Genomic DNA, 19,112 nt, shown 5'->3' on the forward strand with positions numbered 1-19,112 from the left:
AATTCCTCCTCCTCCTTCTCAGACCATTAAAGTCAATGGCTCACTAAAGGAAATAATTCTTGGGAATATTCTTTTTTTTTTACCTCTAGAGAGAATTTTTATTGTTGCATATGCCTTCTGCATTCTTATACCCAGGTCATTGATGATTCCTGAATATCTCTGCCTTTGCTTACCACTTTAATGTAAAAATCAATATATCTAGCTACAATAGCTTTAATTGCTAAAGTATCTCATATACATGTCACAATTACTACTTTATGACATATATCTTTTCAGAGTTGTAACTCTCATTGCATCAATCAATGACCTTTGTTTTGCAAACTGTATTTCTCCATAAACTATAAGATTCTCAAGGATACTAATAATGACTATATTTACAACTCTCTTTGTTCAGAGTAGAATGCAAAGTCAAACTGTTAGAACAATAATAATTTTAAGTGGCATTCATGTTCTCATAGGCTAAGTCCAAGTATTCATATTGAATCCTTACCCATATTAGTTGTAAAACAAAACAATGTAATACAAAAAATATTCCAAAGTTAAATTTAAATATAGTTTTAATTTTTGCAACATTATATAGGAACTTTTTACCAGTTCCTGGTGGTCTTCAATCTTTACAGCAAGTGACAGATAATTCACTATAACTTTTTAGTTTTACTAAAGTGATTGTTGGATCCTCTCCAAGAGTATGTTTTGTATGTGTATCTTGCAACTATTTCCAGCCACTGATCCACCATACTCAGCTCAGTTACTAAGGTGGTGCAAAACAAAGGGAGTAGTCTGGATTGTGTGCCCAAGTAGGCTGTAAGTAAAGATGAATGATCAATACATGGACTTTAATCTACTAAATTAACTTGAAGTAATGAGCAGGGAAATTCAGATCTATTTTTAATGCAGGAAATGCTATCCAAGCATGGAGAGTAGATAGTATAGCAATTGCAAAATTAACTAAATATATCAAAAAGAACAATGAATTACAATTACAATTCTCTGAAACCAGAAGCTTTCAAACAGAAACGCTGGTGTTCTTGTCAAAAAATCTGAAGGCAAAGAAGGCAAAGAAAGAAAAGCCAAAGTGGGAAAACATTGTGATAATTCAGAAACAAGAATTGCAAATTGGAAGTTTGCACATCAGCCTAGACAAAGTGAATAATAATAATTCTTCTCTTTGGAAGAAAGAAGAAGTGTGAATGGGGATACAGGAAGAGGGCACTTTAACAAATGCAAGTATAAATGAGAACCATGAAACTAATGATACATATGTCAAATAATAGAATAAAACTATTAAACTATGTACCTTAAATGTTTCTAGATGAGTTATTGGAACTCATGTTTCTCATATGGAAGAGAGGATGGAAAGCATTTTAGATCTTTGCACTACATTGCAAAGATCTAAACTTCTATACTATCTATACTTCTCCTTTTCCATCATAATGTTCAAGTAAACTCTGTTTAAGATACCAGGCTTCACTCTTGTTCTAGTCACTCAGCCTCTAAGTGCATTGTAAGAACAGGAGGGCATGAAGATGAGACATGCAAAGAATTACTGAGACTTGAACTATTAGTTGCTGAATTAATCAGGACAACATCAGGGGTAGACATCACTGAAGGTATACATGGAATAAATCAAGACATTCAGAAAAAACCCCTAAGAGTTGAGAAAAGGGTTCAGGGAGGACCAGTAAGGGGGTTATGATTGGCAGATACTGTTTTTCACAGAAACTCTACTTCCAGAGCCAGTGTCAAAACTACCACAGACATTGTGGTCTTGGAAAAACTATCCCTACATATGAAGCCTATGAGTCAGGTTCCCAATTGTGATCATTGACTTGTTAGTTTAATAACATTGCTTAATAAAATAATTATTAGAACTTTTAAAGAGCCAGAGATATGCCCTTGGAGCAAATGCTCACAAATCATGACCTAAACGAAGAAAACCGAAGCATTCCCTTAGTCCTAGGAAGGGAGATAATATTAAGAAGAAATTCAGGTTGGCTCTTGCCTGATTCACTGAGGCATGAGAGGGAGGGAAGAGAAGCACAATCAAATTTGCAAGATTTTATTACTATAGCTGATCTCAGCAAAGCTTAGTTGTGGCTGTCCTGTGGAGTCTCTTTCTGGCCCACTTTAATTCAAAGGGCTGGCAGAATGTCTTCAATTATTAGCATGTATTTCCACCTTTTCATTAATGATCTGAATAACGCTGATCAAACCATCTGACTGTTTTAACATAGTACTATCCTTCAAAAGGGCACCTAAATATATGGCTTACGTTGCTTTTGAAAAGAATACTCTGTGGACACTTTATAGTAGTATAGATTTCTGTACATCTACAGTATCTCAGCTGTTATTTTACTGATGACAGCTTTGTATTTCTTTCGCTTTATGAGAGAATTAGTGAGCCACTAGTTCATCCAAAATTAAAGACAGAAATGAAGTCTCTTAATATATATGTTCTGACCTAGGCTTCCCATGAGCATGAAACAAACTCCTTGTCCCAACAAAAAAACCTTTTATTAATTTGCTATGAATTCTTCACATTCACATCCAACAAAGTCTTTCAAAGGAGGATTTACAGTCACAGATCTTATTTGGCTTGAAGAGCTGCCAGGCCGATATCTGCAAAACTTGGCAAGGACTCTTGGAGAGTCACAAACCAATCAAGTGAACTAATTGTCTCCTGCAAACTCCAGTCCCCTTTTGCTCCTCTTTAATTTCCTCTGGGAAGGGCCATTCATCGTCCACCTATGGCCTTACTCCCAAGTCGACCCCTGTTCTTTAGCTGTTCCCTTTGTCTGGCAACTCTGGGAACAGGCTCCAGCTGTTCATCTGTCTCACTGATGTCTGTCTCTGAAGGAAGCTGTTAACTTTCAGACGGCCCTTGCCCCCCTCTCTGCCGCTGACATAGAGCCCTCATCAGAGCCTTCCCCAGATTCCAGAACTGGCCCATGTTCCTCCCCAACTTCTCACTGTCTGAATCTGCTGCCAGCTCCACAATGGGACACAACAATATGAGTGTCTTTAGAAAAGGCTTTTGCTTACAATTGGAATTCCATGCTTGCTAGAACTGCTTAGCAGTTTCCCTATGTTTCCCATGTTTAATGATGACCTGAAATGTGTTTTGTATTGCCATGATGTGTTTTAAGACTCTGTTTCTTTCGTATGTATGTATGTATGTATGTATATGTTTTTGTCTCCATGTTTGTACATACATTTGTTTTTAAAAGGATGGTTTGTCAACAGCAGTCAGAAATCTGATGGATGGTTCAAATAGTTGCAATATAGGTAAATGCTGCTAGTGATGCTGACTTTGTCACTATATGTAACATTAGTTGGAGAATTTGAAAAGACAGGTTCATGAAAAAAATATGAATGTTGTCACACAACCCTGCATTTTTTATTATTAAAAAATCTTGAGTGAATTTAATGGTTATGAAAGTGAAGGACAGCTCCTTCACACATCTCTTTCAATATGTCTAAGATCTGACCTGCCGCACCTCTTTTCTGTTGGTTATGGGGGTTTAAGGAAGATGACACCCCATTTTAAATGGAGGTAGTATTGAGAAATGAACCTTTGAGAGATAACACAAGACAACACTCCCTTCATTTTTCAATTGTGACGAAAATGCAATTTAATCGATGTCCTTGGAGACCATATGTTTGTTCTAATATAGTTCTAGCAAGGTCAGGATAATTTTTGCCTAGCTTATGCTTTGAAGAATACACTTTAGTTTCACCTCTCTTAAATAGCCCCACAAAAGAGAGCCATAAAAATATGCCTATTTCTATAATAAGCTAAATATAGTTGCCTGGAGTGTTTACCAATTATCCTTTTCAATGGGAAAGGGAAGCATCTGTGTATTCCAAACTGTACCCCAAATGAACTCAAGTTACAGAGGAAAAATATTTACAATGACCTCACATTTTAAATAAGCCTATACTGTTCCTCATTTTTCTTATAACTACTCTTGCCAAGCATATTAAATAACAGAATTCAAAACCAAACAATTACAACAAAAAGTTAAAAGTATGAAAATATAACAGCAAATTAAAATATTAAAATTAAGGCATATGGTTTACTTTAACTGCCCAACTTCTAGATACTTTTCTACCTGCAAACAGAATGTTAGTAGATTACCTTAATTGCCATAATGTTTTTCACTTCCATAATGTGATTTACTATGTCTGATACATAAGACAATATGATTAGTAGGCATTGATATCCTTATTCCCAGAAATTTGTCTAATCCCCTATAAAACTAGCCATGTTGCTACATCACACATAGGTGAATTTCACAGTTAAACATTGTTCTATGAGAAAAAAAATCCTCTTAAATCTTCCACAATTCACCTTCATTGGATAACCTCAAATTCTAATAATGTGACTGAAGGAGAAAAGTGATTCTCTATCTGCTTTTTCTAGACACTGTATAATTCTATATAGCTCAATGCTTTCCTTCCATTTATTCCTTTTTTCTAAGTTTACAACTCCACATGTTTTAATCTTTCATCACTGGGAATTGTTCCAGCTCCTTGACAATTGTGGTTGTGCTTTTCTGCAACTTTGCCCAATCTACAGTAGTGTTTTTGAGTTGTGGTGACTGGAACTGTATCTGGCATTCCAAATGTGGTCAGAGCACAATTTTGCTGATAGTGTTACTCAGATTCCATTTTTAATGATTCTTCTCCCTGGCACAGAAATCTTATTTGGTCAAAATGGTTAAAAGAGGAAAGGAAGATAAAATGGGGCTGGTATTAAAGACACATTTGCATTCGGATATATATGTGTATGCATATAAATCTGGGAATAATCTTCAGACATGTATGTTTTTTTTACACAAGAATACTCATTTTTGGACTCACAAGTCCAAAAATTACATTCAAATATGAAGGTAATATAAATAAAAAATATAAGTATAAGCAAAAATGCATAACATGCTGGATAAAGTCCTTATAAGTCCTTCAGAGACTGGAATATCCTGAACTGGTCTTTTGTAAGTCACTAAGGACTTGGTTCTCTGCCTGGATCACACACATACTTGAATTTTTGTATGGTTGGTTGTAATTATTTGTTATTTTAATTTTGTTTGAAATCCAAAATCACTGTTGTGATAAGCAGCAGTACAAACTGAAGAAAGAAAGAAAGAAAGAAAGAAAGAAAGAAAGAAAGAAAGAAAGAACATATACTATGAAAATGCATATGAAAATGCACACAGGGAAATTGAGAATGAAGATAAGAGACAATCATATATAATCAAATAATAATCAAATGCAAAAAGCCGCACTGCTTGGATCCGCACTCATATTACGAAAATACATTATGACATCCTAGGCCCCTGGGTGGGGCCCGACTAATAATTAATGCCAAATCCGGCGAAACAACTGGCTGCTGTGATACAATTGTGATATAATAATAATAATAATAATAATAATAATAATAATAATAATAATAATAATAATATAGAAATTCAACGACTATGGCACAAACCAGCAGTGATAATTCCAGTGGTAATTGGCACACTGGGTGCTATTCCAAAAGCACTGGAATTACATTTAAAACAGTTAAAAATTGACAAAATCACCATCAGTCAAATGCAAAAAGCCGCACTGCTTGGATCTGCACGGATATTACAAAAATACGTTACGACGTCCTAGGCCCCTGGGTGGGGCCCGACTAGTAACCAATGCCAAATCCGGCGAAACAACTGGCCGCTGTGATACAATTGTATAATAATAATAATAACAACAACAACAACAACAACAACAACTCCGCCGTTGCCACTCCTAAGCCCGGATGAGAAAGGAGGAGGGTTGGGGTCAGGTTGGCAACTGGCCCCATAAAAAAACCCCGCCAACCCATACAATATGGTGAAAGAAATGAATAAAAATTTTATACGGCATCGGTCATCGCGCAGGTTAACAAGGGCCGCAGCGGATGTTGGGGTCCCTGGACATCTGTCGACAAGTGGGCTACAAGTGGACCAGCCAACAAAATGACAAAAATATAGTACAGATGAAAACCGTGCCATAATAGCCTGTTACTACAACTCAGAGCCAGAAAAAAGAGGTTATTTAAAGCAAATGTATGAATTATGGAAAGAACAATATCCAGATTCAAATGTTAGTGAACAACGACTAGCAGATCAAAGGCGATTTATTATACGGAATAAAGTGTTTAGTGAAGTTGAACTTGAGAAAATTCAGGCAAATTGCAAAACCAAAAAAACAATATCACAAGCAGAAATAACTGATATTCAAGACACAACTAAAGACATTATAGTAGAACTCCCAGAAGAAGCTCTCGGGAAGGAAATAACACCACCACCACTAGAACCAGTTATCACTGAACCAACTGATGAACTAACTCAAAAACAAAAAGAATTGAATGATAAGATCATGGAGCATTTTCTGCTTAATGAGGAAAGGCAACGTTTACCATCACTAAAATCTGTGCCTAAGAAAATTTTGGCCCCTATCATGAAAATGGTTAATGCAGTGTTTTCAACAATTGAATCGGGATCCATCTTGGAAACGAATCAGTTAATGTACAGTGTAGCTGTAATAGTCACTAATGAACTAGGCATTAAAATCAAAGTACCTAGTCACACAACAGAAAAAGCATCAAAGCCAAAGTGGAAAATCTGATTAGAACAAAAAGTCAAAAAATTTAGGGCAGATGCTAGTAACTTAAAGAACATGCATGAGCAACGGCTTCAAAACAACAAGATCGGCTAATCAGAAGATATAGATTGGATACTGAATTACTGAATTACATTTAAAACAGTTACAAATTGACAAAATCACCATCAGTCAAATGCAAAAAGCTGCACTGCTTGGATCTGCACGCATATTACGAAAATACGTTACGACGTCCTAGGCCCCTGGGTGGGGTCTGACTAGTAACCAATGCCAAATCCGGTGAAACAACTGGCCGCTGTGATACAATTGTATAATAATAATAAAAATTAATTCTGATCCACTTTTTCTCATTCCATAAAAAAAATTTAAAACTTCCAATAACATTTTTTCTCCTGCGAAAATATTTCTATTTTACTGTGTCCTTTCAGGGAATAATGTGCTTTCAAATTTAAATGATATTAATGAGATTATTAATATAATATTTTCTAGCATATTAGCACAATATTCATTATCATATTCATTAAATCAATCACAATTGTTTTAATTGCATAAAGTTAAGGCAGAAAGATTAACCATTCTTTTTATTTCCCCTCTCGCTCATCTCTGATAATTATATCACAATGTTCATCTAAATGTGGATAAAGCTAACTTGTTCTGAATGAAGTCCCCTCCCAATATAGTTTTATCCTTAAATTTTATTATGCTGCAAACAATACTATATAGCCAGGGGTCGGTTCCAGCAGTCACTACTGCTGGTTTGCTTGTGCGCGTGCCATGCGGACGCACTTAATGTGCACTGTACATGCATGTGCACGTAATAAAAATTGCTCTGTGCATGCACAGAAGCAAAAAACAATATGGCGCTGCCTAACACTGCTGGTTCCAACAACCCAGGTCACTAAACTACTACTGGTTCGGCTGAACCGATCTGAACCGGTAGGAACTCCCTATTGACTATAGATAGTGCATATAATTGGAAGTCAACAACTAGAACACATATGCCATATTTTGTTTACTCACAAATAATTCCTTTGGCATTAATAGGAATGTACTATTTAGTTATATATCCAAACAAAGCAATAATTCTCAGCAGTATTTTTCTAACATTTTTGGTGCCCTGAAAAAAATATAACAAGCAGGATACCAATATCAAGATTGTTTTGTATTTAACCATTTCAAACTCTACATAACCTTTAATTAAGGAACAATACTGAGATAACCATCAATTGCAATCTTTTGTTCTAAATGTAGTTAACTATTAAACATGGACAAATTTAAGTCCTGCTGCAGCTTTTAATATATGTCATAAAATATATAACATCCAACCCTTTCTTAGCCATTTGAGAGGAGATCACCCAGTTTTAAAATGAAGAAAAACAATTGTCCTTGTAAGTTTCCCGTTGCTTGGCTAGAGTCCACCATTTGCTGGAGGTGCTGCTCTTAGCACCTGATTTATTATTAGTTGGAATGGAGTTGTGCTACTTTGCAATTCTGATACCTCCATTAGAAAATTGGGATGTGGCATTAAAATTTTATTGGGAAGTGCTCTCTTTGCATTTTGCCCCACTTAGCATCAAATTGCTTTACATCAGGAAAAAAAGTTTATTAAATTTTCATTAAAACACTTTCCTGATAGTTAAAAAATAAGAAGGAAAAAAAATCAGATTAAAGAGAGGACAATGCACTGGTTAGAAAGAAATACAATGCCTGGTTCTCATTGTATTTTTTTTAAAGCGGGTGTATCTCATCATATCAGACTATTCTTTCTTTCTTTTTGCATGTTAAAATCAACCCCTATAATAACAGAGAAATTCTGATTTTATGAGATATTACAAATGTAAATGTAATCAACATATTTAAAAATATAAAGTGTCGCTCATGCAGTGCTACTAACAATAACACGTGCTTTTGCTACGTTTTATAAACAACCAATCAATGTCTAAGAAGTATTAGTCTTTTCCCAAAGATTGTTTAGAATATAGAGCATAATAATATCCACTTCCCATTCAGACACAGTGTTTTCAAATTTAATGTCTAGGGGAAAATATTTAATGCAACATCTGAAGAAAAAATCATAAAAGCTGATGGGAAACAGATCTCTTATTCCAATGACTGTAAAGGATTAAAAAAAAACCTAACCCACCCTGGAATATCTTGGCTGGGGGGTTTGGGAGCAGGCTGACTTTGAAAGTTGCTTTTTTTTCCTCCAGTGAAAACCCTCAGGGCAGAATACACAATATTATTCTAGGTGTAAATACACACACACACAAGCACACACATCTACATCCATTTAAACAAAAAGCTGATAAGAAAATGATAATATGAGAAGAAAGCTGTGCATATAAAGAAGGTGTAGCTAGTATGTTTTTATTTCCTACATTCAACTACACTAAAATCCACATTTAAATGATTGCATTTGACAAAGGAAAGACAAGGAAAAATGGTGCTGCATCTTTAATTTATTAGTTTACATGAGATGCAGGCAATTGCCTGTGGGTACCAGATTGTGATTTTTCTACTCAAGTAGATTCTCATGTTTTACTGATGAGCTCTGCACCAGACCCTTGTCTTTTCTATAGGAAGAGTTTCATGGAACATCTGCTTCAATTGCTGTGCTCCTCATTTTTGTTTTGTTGCTAAACTCGTACTACAAAGACATGGACTATAAAAGCAGCTGCTTTAATTCAATTGAATATCAAGGAGGCATTTTCTCTAATACTTGTAAAACAGCTGTTTATGTGTAATGCATTCTGGCACACACAGTGGTTGACAATTGACACAATATTCAGTCATGGTTCATGGACTATGCAGCTTTCTAAAACAATACTAGTACCTTAATAGGGGGAAAGGCTGATTACTCTATGTAGCTATTCGCCATCACAGCTCTAATAGACTGAAGTAGATGCAAGGAATGACTCCGTCTTAGTATATACAATATCTCCATTTATATTTATATATAGAAATGAATAAGAAATCCCAAAACAATCTTAATTTGGTTTGGTATCTACCTAGAATATACTGTCTCTTCTGTGCCCACCTTTCCTATTGTAGTTTGTCTGGTTAAACAAACTTCCCACAAATTCCTGATGACACATTTGGCCTCTCACAATAGTGGATTTGGTCTCCATGATTGAGTGCTGTGTTTTATACAGAGGTACACAATGAAGTCCAAATTTGGGATTTAGTATTTCCTGCACTGTAACCTTTTTCTCTTGAAAGCTGTATGTGTTAAAGGTTACATGATAGGCACAGTTGAATGGTTGTAGATAGGACAAAAAATGGGTGGAGGTATCTATTTACCTTCACTATTTCATGCCCCTTTTTTTCTACATCTTCTTTTCTCTCTTCTAAGCAGCAGGCTGATGGAAAGGAACAGAAAAGGAACAGAAATCTCTTACCAGAGACTAGTGGTGGGTTGCAGGCAGTACGCCCCAGTACGAGTATACTGGTGCCTGCCTGAAGCACTGGGTACCGTTCCAGTACAGTGCTCCAGAGGGCCTACCCGCCCGCCCAAGCTCCTTACCTGTATTTGAGGTCTTTGGGGCTTCTGTGCATGTGCACAGAACACAGGGCACCACTGCCAGAGACCCAAATTAACCTCTCATAGTATATGTTTAGGCAGGCAAAAAATAGGATTACAGCCTGTCTTTTTCTCTAATTAAATAGCAGGGAAAGAAAGATACCCTTTAATTTTTTTATAGTTAATGTTTTCACATGTCTTGTAGGATATAGGCCCGTGTTTTGTAAGCCACCCTGAGCCCCCTCAGGGAAAAGGGCGGCCTATAAATTATAATAAACATTCCAAATTATAAATTATAATAAACATATAAAAGAAACATGTAAGATGAATTCTAGAGGTAATGATAGTCAATAGGCATTTGTTAAACATAATGCTTACAATTGGCTTTAAGGCAAAATTGCAATAATATTTATAAAGGATATATTACTATGTTCTGAAATAAAAGCAGCACATAACATAATAGCTTGCAATGATCTTGACAGTCAATTATTGTCAAAATAATAATAATAATGAAAAATACAAAGTCAGAATTGATAACACAGCATCAGACAACAAATGCAGCCTCTACAACAGGGATGTCAAATTCATGGCCCGTGGGCGGGGTGCGTCATATGCTGGCCCTGCCTATCCTTGGTTTAGTGAAGGGGGGAAAATCCTGATACATCGTGTGATGATAACATGACAGTCCTGCTCTACAAAGAAGCTGAAGAAACTGTGGTCCATCAGTTACTGTAAGAAGTACACCATTGTTGTTCTGTGTGTGGCAATCAACTCAAAATGTATGTTGGAAGTATTGAGCTGTGTCTTTCCTAGAGTCTAACACATGAATGTCACATTTGGATTTATGTATTCTATAGTTGAGCATCTAGGAAAGGATTGTTGATAATTTGGCCCTGGGTAGGAGATCTGTGTCCACAATTGATGAATTTATGTTTGCCTCACCTGCTTCATAAATGCGAATCTCTTGTGCTCAATAAATATGAAGACTATGATGTAAAAGGATGACTTATTCAGATATTATAGAAAATGGACTATGGCTTTTATTTGTCAGTCAATCACTGTAGTTTACTAATATTGCAGTTCTATGGGCAGCTGATACTAAGACTGCACTAAGTTAGGCACTACAGACAGAAATAGATTGGGTTTTTACTGGCTTTGAACTTCTTGTTTTTTTTAAAGTCTGGAATAATTTGAGATTGAAGACCTTCAGAGCTCACCGCTTTCTTAAAACCAGTACAGCTCTGCTATCACGTTTGTAAAATATCCTGTAGACAGAGGTGATATTCAGCTGGTTTGGATTGGTTCAGGTGAACCAGTAGCTCCAACGATCAGCTGGCCCCACCCTATCCTGTCCTTTATTTCTTGCTTTCTAGCTTATCTCAGTCATGCAGCACAGCTGATTCCCCCCTCACTGTTCTACATACCGTTGCTGACTTGTAAAGCAAGCAGCTGAGCTTCTAAATGCTCCATTTTCAGCGCTGTGCACTTTAGGTGCTCAAACTGGTTGTTAAACTGGCAGCATCCCACCACTGCCTGTAGAGCGTACAGACTGGGAATTCTGTGAATTGAAGTCCATGTGTCTTAAATATGCTGATGTCAAGAAACTTTGTTCTAGAGGAACACATATTTGACTTTCTCAGTTAATATTTTCATAACCTATATTTAGAAATGGCATTGCCTGGAACACATACTGAAGATTGATTAACTGTTTCCTTTCTGCTTTTATCCTATGGTTATTTTTGTCTAAATTATATGTATATTTTTAATAATGTTATCTTATTTAGTACTGGAAAAAATGTTCTCTCATGTACTTTGTGTTGTACTGGTAACAAACAAATACATGTCTGTGGACAATTTCATGTTTGTGTACACATTGTGGAATCTGAAAAAAAATTCAAACATTGGTACTGAATTGCAACCTAGTTTATATACAGAGTACAGAAATGTAAAATGGGTAGGTTCTTTAAAAATGTAGCCTCTCCCCATTTAAATTGTAGAGGTTTTAGTTTTAATATGGTTAAATTCTTTAATAAAAACAGTATTGGGTTTACTAAAAATATATTTTTCATTTATGAGAGAATATATTTCCAACTTCTCTTTTGCAGTTTAAAGACTACAGAAAAGTATATTTTATGATGCAGGAAAATAGCATGATTGAACATGTGATGCTTGCCTTGCATATAGGTAAAACTATTGTTTGGCAATACTTGATATGGAAAAAAGTGGCTTGTGAATGGCTGTACCAGCATACTTTTCAGCACCACTATCTTGAGAACTGCCACCAGAGTTTGTTGTGATATCTGTCGAACGCTTGGTTCTGTCTAGCACTTAATGTATCCCGAGGACCAGTCAGTGTTAAGGGATATTAAAACAAATGATAAATTTGAGCCATATACTCCTTTGACCTGATTTATCAAGATAGAAATACAAATGAAAGCTGTCTTCCCTAAGTATATCCAATGGAGAAGCAGATGTGGATCTCCAGGTATGTTCATTTTTGCATTGTGAGGTTCATCTGGGACCTATTAAATGGATGTGTTTTTCATGAGCATGAAAATGTAGTTATACTCAGCCAGTTTAATGGATCCCAGGTTTGTTTGGATATGTGTGTGTGTGTATATACACACAGAAGTGTAAATGCATATGTATATATGTACATATATACATGTGTACATGACATACAGGTATGTATGTGTGTATGAAATTAGTTGTCTATAACTAAAGCTGAATGGAGTGTGTGTGAAGAAAAAAGTGGGGCGTTAGAGAATGATGTGCGTTTGACCTCTAAATTGGAGCTCTGCTTATTGGCAAGAATTTGTTATGTGCATAAAGCTGGACTCCATCAAGCCATTTTTAATGACTTGGCTCTGACTTTTTCTTATTTTAATTTCATCCACACTGACACATGCCCAGAGGGGGAGAAATGAAAGAATTGCTGTTGGGAACAAAGAAGCTCAACTGAATCTGAAATCCTCTTTAGTTGGAGTGTCATTATCATTGAGATATTTAAAAATAAAAGAAATATGGCTTATCATTATATAAGAATTGCCATTGACAAGGCTGGTAATTAGCCTCATATTATTTGCAGCATCTTTCACATCTCGTCGTCTCTAGACAAAAAATGAGAGACTTAGACAAACAGCATCTTTGTAGAAGATCATTAGGAGTCCTAGTGTGACATGCCATGAGCAACTGCCTTGATATAACTTATAGGCGTGAAATTCTATGTTTTAGACTGTAGGAGTAGCTACTGGTACTGAATTCACAAAATCACCTTTCCCTATATGATGATCATGATGATGATCACAGCAAAATCTAACAGTGTTACTTCGCTAATATCAAAGAAGGGAATTTAATATATGCTCATTATAATCTTGTTAGCAACTTGGGTTAGGGTTATTTAATGCCCCTGTAAGAGAGCTTTATTTTTTCCTCAAGCTTTCATAAGGAGTCATAAACAATCACTTCACATTGCTGAAAACCAACTCATGCAGATTGTAATTTAAATCTGAGCAATAAAAACAATATGCTTCTATTATATACTTGGTTCTTTCTTGGGAAGAAAAATCCCATGTTAGGTATGAGTATGGCGTGTATCTTTTTGTCCTCCTTGTTTTGTGTTCATACATGTAGTAACAATGGAATCTTAACACAGAACCAGGGGTTGAAGGCTTAATATTCTGGTTTATATCCAGTGAAGTGTCAGAACAAATATGTCTTTGACTTATTTCATTAGGCAAAGAGTGGTGGGTGGGTTTTTTTTTTTTTTTGGTAAATGGATTTCTCAGCTGGAGTTTTTAATCTATTGCCTTGACAGCAGTATTTTCTCAAATAGACTTTGTGGATTTGTAGAAGGTGTAAATTTAAATAATCACAAGTGAAGGATGAGCTTTAAGAGATCTGCAATCTGTTTCAATTTTACAAAACATATCTAATGTGCAAAGCACACTGACATGCCTACTCTCATGTACAATGATGCCCTTCCCATTATAAAGAGATAGCACTGAGTATGGTGAGATGTTCTCTTGATCAGAGTAATCCAATGAATCTGTCCAGAAAGATAGATGGATGGACTGATTACTTCCCAACATTTTATGTTGGATTATAGAGGCTACATATCTGTGTAAGTATCGCATATACACATTTGTTATTCCATTCCATCAAAAAAACCAGATCATTCTATAATTAAAAAACCAACTGCAAGTTAATTTACATTTATTCTCATAAACATTACACAACTTCTCAAAAATGTATTTTGTATGAATTTTTCTTAATTCCTATATAAACTTTGCCAATATGATTTTTTTCTTCTTCAGCTTTTTCCACATTAATACACATGCTACACTGCACTAAACATATTTGTAGTGCAGATATTACAGATATAAACAATTTTGCATGCATTTTTTGACCCATGAAATATTTTAAGATACATTAGTGGATGGTATAAATTATGTGACTATTTGTCATCCCACATCATTTCATTTAAATAGAAATACGTACTGGAATATGCAAGTCATATCCCATCTATTATAATGAGCATAGATGAAAATTACTTGAATCTTTGATTATGCTTATTGCAGTTGCACAACATAATATTTCTGTTGTTGCTATGCTTCCTCACAATGGAATTGATTTAGTAGTAGGTCACATATCCTTGGAAATTTTATAATTGGCCGACTGTTACAGTTCGGAATATTTCATCCAAGTGTGGGAAGCTGGGAAACCTATGTCTCAAAACAATCCTTTGCAGAGTGGAATGTGTTCTATCTGAACCACTATCACAAATTATTATACAAGATCAGGATGAAGCTAGCCTTTCAAGGTTGAAAAGAGATGTTAATGAATTTAGCCTGATTGGCTAAACTTTTTTTTTTTTTTGTACACACTTGTTTTTATGACTTTCTTTTTTCTGAAATATTAAAATGCCTATAATCTGGGCAGTTGATATCATAGAAATTGAAGAAAGGAAGGAAGGATGGAAGGAAGGCCAGCCAAATATTACAGTTCTGCTTATTCTAGTAATCCCAGGTTGTTAGCAAATCCTTATAGCCTCTTGGCACAATACAAAAACAAAGTTGTGACAAAAATGCTTTTTGGCAGATGATAGAAAATGCTGGAGCTTTGCAGGAATTTTTGTAGACTGCATTGGACAAAATAGGTACTAACATCAAAAAGCCACTTTTTGCTTCCTAACTGATGAAATGAAAAAAAAATCCCCAAAAGAATCTATAAAGGAAAGTGCATACAATTTTATATGAGAATGAGGCGTGCCATGCTTGGATTGTAAAGAAACGGAAAGATAACAATGAACCTTTTGAATTGTCCAGAAATTATTAGGTGGACTGAAATCAAAGCAGTATTTTCTTCGGTTTGCATTAGTGATACTACTCTGAAACTCATTCTGTTCAATCATAATGGACAAATTGCCTATAGATTACGATTCTATACTACTGGGAACATGGCCATGGTTACCCTTTACTGGATATGCGAAGAGCAATCAGAATACATAGTACTGAAGCAATTGAAAACAAACTTTATATAAAAATATATGCACCAGTGATAATGTTGTACAATGACTTCCAGTTTGGCTAGAGTGCTTTCTACAGTGTAGTTGAGTAATGGATTCTGTATCCCCCAATGGAGCCCAGTGGCTTTTCTGGTTTTGGCCTGGAGATATCCAGGAAGTGATATAAAGCCCAATCGGGCTTAATAACAGCCTTTGTATTCTGTCACACCCTGGGTCAAAACCCCTAGGATTTTAACTTATGCGAGTTATCCTGCGGATAAAAGCTGCATTTAATTAGAGTACCAGGGAAAAAAATCCCACTAAAGCTTAGCATTTTTATATAAATGAATCATCTACAGCAGAAAGAATATCCTTTTCTAAATAAAAAAATGAAAAAACTGTATAAAACAAAAATATGGTGGTTATGGATTCTCCCAAGGGCAAACACACTATAAAGAGACTGGTGTATCTATATAATAAACTAGAGTCAATGTGCTTAAGGCACAAACTGGTAATTATGTATAGTTATGATTATGGGCATTAACATTTCCACAAAGGAAGTATAATTACAAGGAAAGCAATGTTTTTAATGCTTACTTTGTACTTTTTGACCTGGGTTTCAATTTGGAGAGATCCAGGAAATTTTGAACACTATACAGGAGTGAGTGTGTATGTGCGTGCATGTATTTAGTAAGTATCACGCCAGAAGCCACCGTTATAATTACTGGTTGGTAAATTTAGTGTAAGAGAAGTAAAACTCAGAGACAGCATTTAAAATGGGGAAAGAAAATGTATTTTCTGACTTCACATAATATTAATGTGAGCCACTTCAATGTCACCATTATGTATAGTTTACTAGTTGTTTTCATAATTTATCCATGGATCCTGGAAGATATTCAAAACACTCAGATAATCAGATATTCTAAACAATGAAACTCTATTTACTTAAATGGAGCTTTGAATTGAAGGTGGGGAACAAACAAATTGTTCCAAGAGAAATCTTGCCTTCCAATGCCACCCTTCTTTTTACAAGTCTAGACTAGCTAAACTTCCTTTACATGTGATATAGCTCCAGAATATTCACCTTCTATGTGACTTTTGATTATTAGCTAGCATATTTTTGTTTTGTCAAGAAAAGCAGCTATACTCTTTAAGAATTACAGTGAAAACAACATTTGGCTCTGGAGCTTACGGTAAATCATCCTAAATTCAGATTCCACTTAAACATCCAACTAATCTATAGTGCAACTACTAATAGTTAAATATCTTGTAGTATGTCTTAACTCTTCCTTGAGAATCCTTTTTAAAGCTTTTTTTTCTTGATTTCTCTAGACATTCATGCTTCTCTGACAACCAAGTGAATAGTTTCAATTGATTGCCAGGTAAAACACTAACTCAGCAGCTGGGAAGTAATTTTGGAAAGCAATTGGGATTTTTGCTGGTTGCTGGATAGATTTTTCTGCTCAGAAAACTTGAAAAGGTTTTATGTTGCTATCAAAATATTCAGAAGAAAATTTGAAATAAGACTTTTTGGCCAGATAGTGATCTGTAGTATACACATCAGTATTTTTATTCTTTAAGATATTTTTCTCTCCATATTTTTTGTAGGCTTATGCATGAAATGAAAAATGGAGGATAGAAGAAATACTTTGTGCTGCAGAATCTGAGCTAGTTTGTTTTGGGTAAATCATGATTTGTCTAAAATGTAACCTAAATCATTTTAGTCTGTTCCAGAATAAGAAAATATGATACTTGAAAAAAACAGTTGAATATCAAATCTGTAAAACATAGATTTTACTAGAAATCATAGAGTTCTGTTATGCCCAGGAAACTAGGGCCATCTCCAAAGTAAAGTTTGAAATCCATAGGACAAATCTTTGTTAGTCATTCCCATGGTAGCATGAACATGCAAACATTCCATGCTTCAATGTGTCAACTGTTCATTTTTTATGAATGAAATTACTGTGAGTTGTCCTCAAATTCAGCTGCAAATATGGATGGCCTGTGAAATATATTTCTAAATTGTTTCCAGACTTAGCAAGGCTATAAAAGACCACAACAGCAATGGTGTCCCAAAGGTGCTTTTTAAAGAGGCAACTGGACTTTCGGGTTTTTCTTTGAAGACGTTTCACTTCTCATCCAAGAAGCTTCTTCAGGTTTGAAGAAAAGTTTTCAAAGAAAAACCAGAAAGACCAGTTGCCTCTTGAAAAAGCACCCTTGGGACAACCATGAACCTGGATGATTGAGAATCTCCATAGACAGCAGCAATGAGACCGTTGTGATAGTTTCCTAAGGCATGTGCACACTCTACAGAAAAGTACTAATACTACCAGAACTGCTACTACTATTACTACTATATTTATGCAGCACATTTACCATTACACAAATAGAGCATCTTCCGTTTTGTTTCTTATTTCAGTCTTATTATAAAATGTTTTGTCTTTTTTTGTACACCAAAAATCCTATGAACTTTCTGCCATGCTGTTGTTGTTGACAGTAAATGAGACTGTCAACAAAACCTATTTATATTATCTTGCTTCCAGATGGGGAGCCACAGACAATTTCTTCCTTGATTTAGAGAAAATTTTAAAATCCCTACTTTAATTCTAGTAACAATTACCTTTGTTCTAATTGAGATCTAAGTCAGATACAATTTAATGTAAGCTTGAACACAAAAAACTAATTCCAATACAATTGTTTAGGATAATTGTACCTTACATATCATATATGTGGGCATAATACACTACAAATTTTAATACATCGTTTTCATATAAATATCAGAGCTTCTAATTTATTTACTATTTTTATTTTATTTTTCAATTTCAATTGGCTCTTTTTTATTTTAACATATTTTAATACCCTTATTTTTTATTTTTTTTAACATATACACTTCCCCTCTGTTTTATTATTCTTGATGTTCTTTGTGTTTATCCCTCTTTATTCCCAAAATAATCACCATCCCTGAAAATCATTAATTGATATCTCATGTTCCTTTCACCCCTCTAGTATTCATAAAGGAGACATATGGAATAGTCCAATAAAGTTTGCAGAACAATCTTTTTTTCTTCTAGCATGGTTGGTGCTGATTCTTTCATTCCTTTTTGGGTGAACATGACATGGTCACAAGATTCATTTTCTCAAATATATGCACACATCAATGCTCACTGTGCAGTGAAGTGTCTTTTACTACCCATATAGCCAATGAAGGAAAGAAAAAAGAAGATAATTTCACCCATCAACTGTTCTTAGGAGAAATCCAAATTAAAGCACCCCAGAGGGCTTTCTAACTTCTGATTTGACACATCCAGAAAAAGCCGTGTTGATCCTTTTAAGAAAATGGATCCACTGTCAAAATTGTCTTCACTCTTAGGAAGTTATTTCCCTAAAACTCAATTGCAATCTGCCTTTCTTTATCTTAAATCCATTATTCCATGTCCTTCACTCTGG

Source organism: Thamnophis sirtalis, unplaced genomic scaffold (genome assembly GCF_051295495.1).
Source record: "Thamnophis sirtalis isolate CommonGarterSnake01/CBP01778 unplaced genomic scaffold, rThaSir2_p1.2 scaffold_2, whole genome shotgun sequence".
NCBI classification, from domain to species: Eukaryota; Metazoa; Chordata; class Lepidosauria; order Squamata; family Natricidae; genus Thamnophis; species Thamnophis sirtalis.